The sequence below is a fragment of the Lates calcarifer genome, unplaced genomic scaffold, assembly GCF_001640805.2.
Source record: "Lates calcarifer isolate ASB-BC8 unplaced genomic scaffold, TLL_Latcal_v3 _unitig_2089_quiver_1921, whole genome shotgun sequence".
Classification (NCBI taxonomy): Eukaryota; Metazoa; Chordata; class Actinopteri; family Centropomidae; genus Lates; species Lates calcarifer.
The window spans coordinates 1-7,500 of NW_026115974.1; the positions used below are offsets into that span (position 1 = coordinate 1).

Here is a 7,500-nt window from a genome sequence, read left to right on the forward strand (position 1 = left end):
AAAGCAGCACACTCAGTCTCTGTGTCTCTCACACAAGCTCACACACTACTCTGCTTCACCTATAGGCGTGTTCAGGGTGGTATGGCCGTAAGCCACAGCGGCTGCTGAAGACAGACCCTTTATACGTGCCAAAATAACACTGGCAGATCTGTTATTTCACATAGCAATCAACAATAATGGGGATTTTCTCTAACAGTCAACAGCAAAACTAAGAAATAACTACTCCACCCAACAAGAATTTTCGTATGGCCTGATCAAACATTTGGCTCTGTTCCAAGTCCATTTTCGTCCGAAATTGCTCAAAACGTACATCGGTGAGCCACACGTCCTTGTGGACGACGTATTGGGTCATTGTGCCCAAAACCCAGACTGCGCTCATTCATTCGGCAGCAGTGCAGACTTTACAGAGGTGACTTTCCAGCGCCTAATACCCGATTGCCGAAAGCGACGTGACATAAAACAGAAGTGCAAAACAGAGCGTGAAATACAGGCTGCAAAATAAAAGTAGTTTGGCGTGCCCTGTCTCAACTACAGAGGAAGCGGCATTCTGCTGCTGTAAGATAGGCAGGAAAAGATGGGGACAAAAAGCTTACGGCACTGGTTTCCAGGGGTCTCCCATCCAAGTACTAACCAGGCCCGACCCTGCTTAGCTTCCGAGATCAGACGAGAGGCGGCGCGCTCAGGGTGGTGTGGCCGTAAGCCACTGCGGGCTGCTGAAGACAGACCCTTTATACGTGCCAAATAACACTGGCAGATCTGTTATTTCACATAGCAATCAACAATAATGGGGATTTTCTCTAACAGTCAACAGCAAAACTAAGAAATAACTACTCCACCCAACAAGAATTTTCCGTATGGCCTGATCAAACATTTGGCTCTGTTCCAAGTCCATTTTCGTCCGAAATTGCTCAAAACGTACATCGGTGAGCCACACGTCCTTGTGGACGACGTATTGGGTCATTGTGCCCAAAACCCAGACTGCGCTCATTCATTCGGCAGCAGTGCAGACTTTACAGAGGTGACTTTCCAGCGCCTAATACCGATTGCCGAAAGCGACGTGACATAAAACAGAAGTGCAAAACAGAGCGTGAAATACAGGCTGCAAAATAAAAGTAGTTTGGGCGTGCCCTGTCTCAACTACAGAGGAAGCGGCATTCTGCTGCTGTAAGATAGGCAGGAAAAGATGGGGACAAAAGCTTACGGCACCTGGTATTCCCAGGCGGTCTCCCATCCAAGTACTAACCAGGCCCGACCCTGCTTAGCTTCCGAGATCAGACGAGAGCAGGGCGCGCTCAGGGTGGTGTGGCCGTAAGCCACTGCGGCTGCTGAAGACAGACCCTTTATACGTGCCAAAATAACACTGGGCCAGATCTGTTATTTCACATAGCAATCAACAATAATGGGGATTTTCTCTAACAGTCAACAGCAAAACTAAGAAATAACTACTCCACCCAACAAGAATTTTCCGTATGGCCTGATCAAAACATTTGGCTCTGTTCCAAGTCCATTTTCGTCCGAAATTGGCTCAAAACGTACATCGGTGAGCCACACGTCCTTGTGGACGACGTATTGGGTCATTGTGCCCAAAACCCAGACTGCGCTCATTCATTCGGCAGCAGTGCAGACTTTACAGAGGTGACTTTCCAGCGCCTAATACCCGATTGCCGAAAGCGACGTGACATAAAACAGAAGTGCAAAACAGAGCGTGAAATACAGGCTGCAAAATAAAAGTAGTTTGGGCGTGCCCTGTCTCAACTACAGAGGAAGCGGCATTCTGCTGCTGTAAGATAGGCAGGAAAAGATGGGGACAAAAAGCTTACGGCACCTGGTATTCCCAGGCGGTCTCCCATCCAAGTACTAACCAGGCCCGACCCTGCTTAGCTTCCGAGATCAGACGAGATCGGGCGCGCTCAGGGTGGTGTGGCCGTAAGCCACAGCGGCTGCTGAAGACAGACCCTTTATACGTGCCAAAATAACACTGGCAGATCTGTTATTTCACATAGCAATCAACAATAATGGGGATTTTCTCTAACAGTCAACAGCAAAACTAAGAAATAACTACTCCACCCAACAAGAATTTTCCGTATGGCCTGATCAAACATTTGGCTCTGTTCCAAGTCCATTTTCGTCCGAAATTGCTCAAAACGTACATCGGTGAGCCACACGTCCTTGTGGACGACGTATTGGGTCATTGTGCCCAAAACCCAGACTGCGCTCATTCATTCGGCAGCAGTGCAGACTTTACAGAGGTGACTTTCCAGCGCCTAATACCCGATTGCCGAAAGCGACGTGACATAAAACAGAAGTGCAAAACAGAGCGTGAAATACAGGCTGCAAAATAAAAGTAGTTTGGCGTGCCCTGTCTCAACTACAGAGGAAGCGGCATTCTGCTGCTGTAAGATAGGCAGGAAAAGATGGGGACAAAAAGCTTACGGCACCTGGTATTCCCAGGCGGTCTCCCATCCAAGTACTAACCAGGCCCGACCCTGCTTAGCTTCCGAGATCAGACGAGATCGGGCGCGCTCAGGGTGGTGTGGCCGTAAGCCACAGCTGGCTGCTGAAGACAGACCCTTTATACGTGCCAAAATAACACTGGCAGATCTGTTATTTCACATAGCAATCAACAATAATGGGGATTTTCTCTAACAGTCAACAGCAAAACTAAGAAATAACTACTCCACCCAACAAGAATTTTCCGTATGGCCTGATCAAACATTTGGCTCTGTTCCAAGTCCATTTTTCGTCCGAAATTGCTCAAAACGTACATCGGTGAGCCACACGTCCTTGTGGACGACGTATTGGGTCATTGTGCCCAAAACCCAGACTGCGCTCATTCATTCGGCAGCAGTGCAGACTTTACAGAGGTGACTTTCCAGCGCCTAATACCCGATTGCCGAAAGCGACGTGACATAAAACAGAAGTGCAAAACAGAGCGTGAAATACAGGCTGCAAAATAAAAGTAGTTTGGGCGTGCCCTGTCTCAACTACAGAGGAAGCGGCATTCTGCTGCTGTAAGATAGGCAGGAAAAGATGGGGACAAAAAGCTTACGGCACCTGGTATTCCCAGGCGGTCTCCCATCCAAGTACTAACCAGGCCCGACCCTGCTTAGCTTCCGAGATCAGACGAGATCGGGCGCGCTCAGGGTGGTGTGGCCGTAAGCCACAGCGGCTGCTGAAGACAGACCCTTTATACGTGCCAAAATAACACTGGCAGATCTGTTATTTCACATAGCAATCAACAATAATGGGGATTTTCTCTAACAGTCAACAGCAAAACTAAGAAATAACTACTCCACCCAACAAGAATTTTCCGTATGGCCTGATCAAACATTTGGCTCTGTTCCAAGTCCATTTTTCGTCCGAAATTGCTCAAAACGTACATCGGTGAGCCACACGTCCTTGTGGACGACGTATTGGGTCATTGTGCCCAAAACCCAGACTGCGCTCATTCATTCGGCAGCAGTGCAGACTTTACAGAGGTGACTTTCCAGCGCCTAATACCCGATTGCCGAAAGCGACGTGACATAAAACAGAAGTGCAAAACAGAGCGTGAAATACAGGCTGCAAAATAAAAGTAGTTTTGGGCGTGCCCTGTCTCAACTACAGAGGAAGCGGCATTCTGCTGCTGTAAGATAGGCAGGAAAAGATGGGGACAAAAAGCTTACGGCACCTGGTATTCCCAGGCGGTCTCCCATCCAAGTACTAACCAGGCCCGACCCTGCTTAGCTTCCGAGATCAGACGAGATCGGGCGCGCTCAGGGTGGTGTGGCCGTAAGCCACAGCGGCTGCTGAAGACAGACCCTTTATACGTGCCAAAATAACACTGGCAGATCTGTTATTTCACATAGCAATCAACAATAATGGGGATTTTCTCTAACAGTCAACAGCAAAACTAAGAAATAACTACTCCACCCAACAAGAATTTTCCGTATGGCCTGATCAAACATTTGGCTCTGTTCCAAGTCCATTTTCGTCCGAAATTGCTCAAAACGTACATCGGTGAGCCACACGTCCTTGTGGACGACGTATTGGGTCATTGTGCCCAAAACCCAGACTGCGCTCATTCATTCGGCAGCAGTGCAGACTTTACAGAGGTGACTTTCCAGCGCCTAATACCCGATTGCCGAAAGCGACGTGACATAAAACAGAAGTGCAAAACAGAGCGTGAAATACAGGCTGCAAAATAAAAGTAGTTTTGGGCGTGCCCTGTCTCAACTACAGAGGAAGCGGCATTCTGCTGCTGTAAGATAGGCAGGAAAAGATGGGGACAAAAAGCTTACGGCACCTGGTATTCCCAGGCGGTCTCCCATCCAAGTACTAACCAGGCCCGACCCTGCTTAGCTTCCGAGATCAGACGAGATCGGGCGCGCTCAGGGTGGTGTGGCCGTAAGCCACAGCGGCTGCTGAAGACAGACCCTTTATACGTGCCAAAATAACACTGGCAGATCTGTTATTTCACATAGCAATCAACAATAATGGGGATTTTCTCTAACAGTCAACAGCAAAACTAAGAAATAACTACTCCACCCAACAAGAATTTTCCGTATGGCCTGATCAAACATTTGGCTCTGTTCCAAGTCCATTTTCGTCCGAAATTGCTCAAAACGTACATCGGTGAGCCACACGTCCTTGTGGACGACGTATTGGGTCATTGTGCCCAAAACCCAGACTGCGCTCATTCATTCGGCAGCAGTGCAGACTTTACAGAGGTGACTTTCCAGCGCCTAATACCCGATTGCCGAAAGCGACGTGACATAAAACAGAAGTGCAAAACAGAGCGTGAAATACAGGCTGCAAAATAAAAGTAGTTTGGGCGTGCCCTGTCTCAACTACAGAGGAAGCGGCATTCTGCTGCTGTAAGATAGGCAGGAAAAGATGGGGACAAAAAGCTTACGGCACCTGGTATTCCCAGGCGGTCTCCCATCCAAGTACTAACCAGGCCCGACCCTGCTTAGCTTCCGAGATCAGACGAGATCGGGCGCGCTCAGGGTGGTGTGGCCGTAAGCCACAGCGGCTGCTGAAGACAGACCCTTTATACGTGCCAAAATAACACTGGCAGATCTGTTATTTCACATAGCAATCAACAATAATGGGGATTTTCTCTAACAGTCAACAGCAAAACTAAGAAATAACTACTCCACCCAACAAGAATTTTCCGTATGGCCTGATCAAACATTTGGCTCTGTTCCAAGTCCATTTTCGTCCGAAATTGCTCAAAACGTACATCGGTGAGCCACACGTCCTTGTGGACGACGTATTGGGTCATTGTGCCCAAAACCCAGACTGCGCTCATTCATTCGGCAGCAGTGCAGACTTTACAGAGGTGACTTTCCAGCGCCTAATACCCGATTGCCGAAAGCGACGTGACATAAAACAGAAGTGCAAAACAGAGCGTGAAATACAGGCTGCAAAATAAAAGTAGTTTGGGCGTGCCCTGTCTCAACTACAGAGGAAGCGGCATTCTGCTGCTGTAAGATAGGCAGGAAAAGATGGGGACAAAAAGCTTACGGCACCTGGTATTCCCAGGCGGTCTCCCATCCAAGTACTAACCAGGCCCGACCCTGCTTAGCTTCCGAGATCAGACGAGATCGGGCGCGCTCAGGGTGGTGTGGCCGTAAGCCACAGCGGCTGCTGAAGACAGACCCTTTATACGTGCCAAAATAACACTGGCAGATCTGTTATTTCACATAGCAATCAACAATAATGGGGATTTTCTCTAACAGTCAACAGCAAAACTAAGAAATAACTACTCCACCCAACAAGAATTTTCCGTATGGCCTGATCAAACATTTGGCTCTGTTCCAAGTCCATTTTCGTCCGAAATTGCTCAAAACGTACATCGGTGAGCCACACGTCCTTGTGGACGACGTATTGGGTCATTGTGCCCAAAACCCAGACTGCGCTCATTCATTCGGCAGCAGTGCAGACTTTACAGAGGTGACTTTCCAGCGCCTAATACCCGATTGCCGAAAGCGACGTGACATAAAACAGAAGTGCAAAACAGAGCGTGAAATACAGGCTGCAAAATAAAAGTAGTTTGGGCGTGCCCTGTCTCAACTACAGAGGAAGCGGCATTCTGCTGCTGTAAGATAGGCAGGAAAAGATGGGGACAAAAAGCTTACGGCACCTGGTATTCCCAGGCGGTCTCCCATCCAAGTACTAACCAGGCCCGACCCTGCTTAGCTTCCGAGATCAGACGAGATCGGGCGCGCTCAGGGTGGTGTGGCCGTAAGCCACAGCGGCTGCTGAAGACAGACCCTTTATACGTGCCAAAATAACACTGGCAGATCTGTTATTTCACATAGCAATCAACAATAATGGGGATTTTCTCTAACAGTCAACAGCAAAACTAAGAAATAACTACTCCACCCAACAAGAATTTTCCGTATGGCCTGATCAAACATTTGGCTCTGTTCCAAGTCCATTTTCGTCCGAAATTGCTCAAAACGTACATCGGTGAGCCACACGTCCTTGTGGACGACGTATTGGGTCATTGTGCCCAAAACCCAGACTGCGCTCATTCATTCGGCAGCAGTGCAGACTTTACAGAGGTGACTTTCCAGCGCCTAATACCCGATTGCCGAAAGCGACGTGACATAAAACAGAAGTGCAAAACAGAGCGTGAAATACAGGCTGCAAAATAAAAGTAGTTTGGGCGTGCCCTGTCTCAACTACAGAGGAAGCGGCATTCTGCTGCTGTAAGATAGGCAGGAAAAGATGGGGACAAAAAGCTTACGGCACCTGGTATTCCCAGGCGGTCTCCCATCCAAGTACTAACCAGGCCCGACCCTGCTTAGCTTCCGAGATCAGACGAGATCGGGCGCGCTCAGGGTGGTGTGGCCGTAAGCCACAGCGGCTGCTGAAGACAGACCCTTTATACGTGCCAAAATAACACTGGCAGATCTGTTATTTCACATAGCAATCAACAATAATGGGGATTTTCTCTAACAGTCAACAGCAAAACTAAGAAATAACTACTCCACCCAACAAGAATTTTCCGTATGGCCTGATCAAACATTTGGCTCTGTTCCAAGTCCATTTTCGTCCGAAATTGCTCAAAACGTACATCGGTGAGCCACACGTCCTTGTGGACGACGTATTGGGTCATTGTGCCCAAAACCCAGACTGCGCTCATTCATTCGGCAGCAGTGCAGACTTTACAGAGGTGACTTTCCAGCGCCTAATACCCGATTGCCGAAAGCGACGTGACATAAAACAGAAGTGCAAAACAGAGCGTGAAATACAGGCTGCAAAATAAAAGTAGTTTTGGGCGTGCCCTGTCTCAACTACAGAGGAAGCGGCATTCTGCTGCTGTAAGATAGGCAGGAAAAGATGGGGACAAAAAGCTTACGGCACCTGGTATTCCCAGGCGGTCTCCCATCCAAGTACTAACCAGGCCCGACCCTGCTTAGCTTCCGAGATCAGACGAGATCGGGCGCGCTCAGGGTGGTGTGGCCGTAAGCCACAGCGGCTGCTGAAGACAGACCCTTTATACGTGCC

The 7,500-nt window shown here is 48.7% G+C and overlaps 11 non-coding genes and 1 pseudogene across 11 annotated transcripts; all 12 read right to left on the reverse strand.

Annotated features, from left to right (window-relative positions):
* Window positions 1-586: 586 nt before the first annotated feature.
* Window positions 587-701, reverse strand: LOC127139705 (uncharacterized; annotated as a pseudogene).
* A 493-nt stretch (window positions 702-1,194) lies between these two features.
* On the reverse strand, window positions 1,195-1,314 carry LOC127139704 (5S ribosomal RNA). The gene has a single exon (XR_007810040.1). It is a non-coding gene; the product is annotated as a 5S ribosomal RNA (ribosomal RNA).
* Window positions 1,315-1,813: 499 nt separating this feature from the next.
* LOC127139680 (5S ribosomal RNA) lies at window positions 1,814-1,932 on the reverse strand. Its single transcript, XR_007810016.1, has one exon. It is a non-coding gene; the product is annotated as a 5S ribosomal RNA (ribosomal RNA).
* A 494-nt stretch (window positions 1,933-2,426) lies between these two features.
* On the reverse strand, window positions 2,427-2,545 carry LOC127139691 (5S ribosomal RNA). The gene has a single exon (XR_007810027.1). It is a non-coding gene; the product is annotated as a 5S ribosomal RNA (ribosomal RNA).
* A 497-nt stretch (window positions 2,546-3,042) lies between these two features.
* On the reverse strand, window positions 3,043-3,161 carry LOC127139702 (5S ribosomal RNA). Its single transcript, XR_007810038.1, has one exon. It is a non-coding gene; the product is annotated as a 5S ribosomal RNA (ribosomal RNA).
* A 497-nt stretch (window positions 3,162-3,658) lies between these two features.
* On the reverse strand, window positions 3,659-3,777 carry LOC127139706 (5S ribosomal RNA). Its single transcript, XR_007810041.1, has one exon. It is a non-coding gene; the product is annotated as a 5S ribosomal RNA (ribosomal RNA).
* A 496-nt stretch (window positions 3,778-4,273) lies between these two features.
* Window positions 4,274-4,392, reverse strand: LOC127139707 (5S ribosomal RNA). Its single transcript, XR_007810042.1, has one exon. It is a non-coding gene; the product is annotated as a 5S ribosomal RNA (ribosomal RNA).
* A 495-nt stretch (window positions 4,393-4,887) lies between these two features.
* Window positions 4,888-5,006, reverse strand: LOC127139681 (5S ribosomal RNA). The gene has a single exon (XR_007810017.1). It is a non-coding gene; the product is annotated as a 5S ribosomal RNA (ribosomal RNA).
* Window positions 5,007-5,501: 495 nt separating this feature from the next.
* On the reverse strand, window positions 5,502-5,620 carry LOC127139682 (5S ribosomal RNA). The gene has a single exon (XR_007810018.1). It is a non-coding gene; the product is annotated as a 5S ribosomal RNA (ribosomal RNA).
* A 495-nt stretch (window positions 5,621-6,115) lies between these two features.
* LOC127139683 (5S ribosomal RNA) lies at window positions 6,116-6,234 on the reverse strand. The gene has a single exon (XR_007810019.1). It is a non-coding gene; the product is annotated as a 5S ribosomal RNA (ribosomal RNA).
* Window positions 6,235-6,729: 495 nt separating this feature from the next.
* Window positions 6,730-6,848, reverse strand: LOC127139684 (5S ribosomal RNA). The gene has a single exon (XR_007810020.1). It is a non-coding gene; the product is annotated as a 5S ribosomal RNA (ribosomal RNA).
* Window positions 6,849-7,344: 496 nt separating this feature from the next.
* Window positions 7,345-7,463, reverse strand: LOC127139685 (5S ribosomal RNA). Its single transcript, XR_007810021.1, has one exon. It is a non-coding gene; the product is annotated as a 5S ribosomal RNA (ribosomal RNA).
* Between the last annotated feature and the right edge of the window lie 37 nt (window positions 7,464-7,500).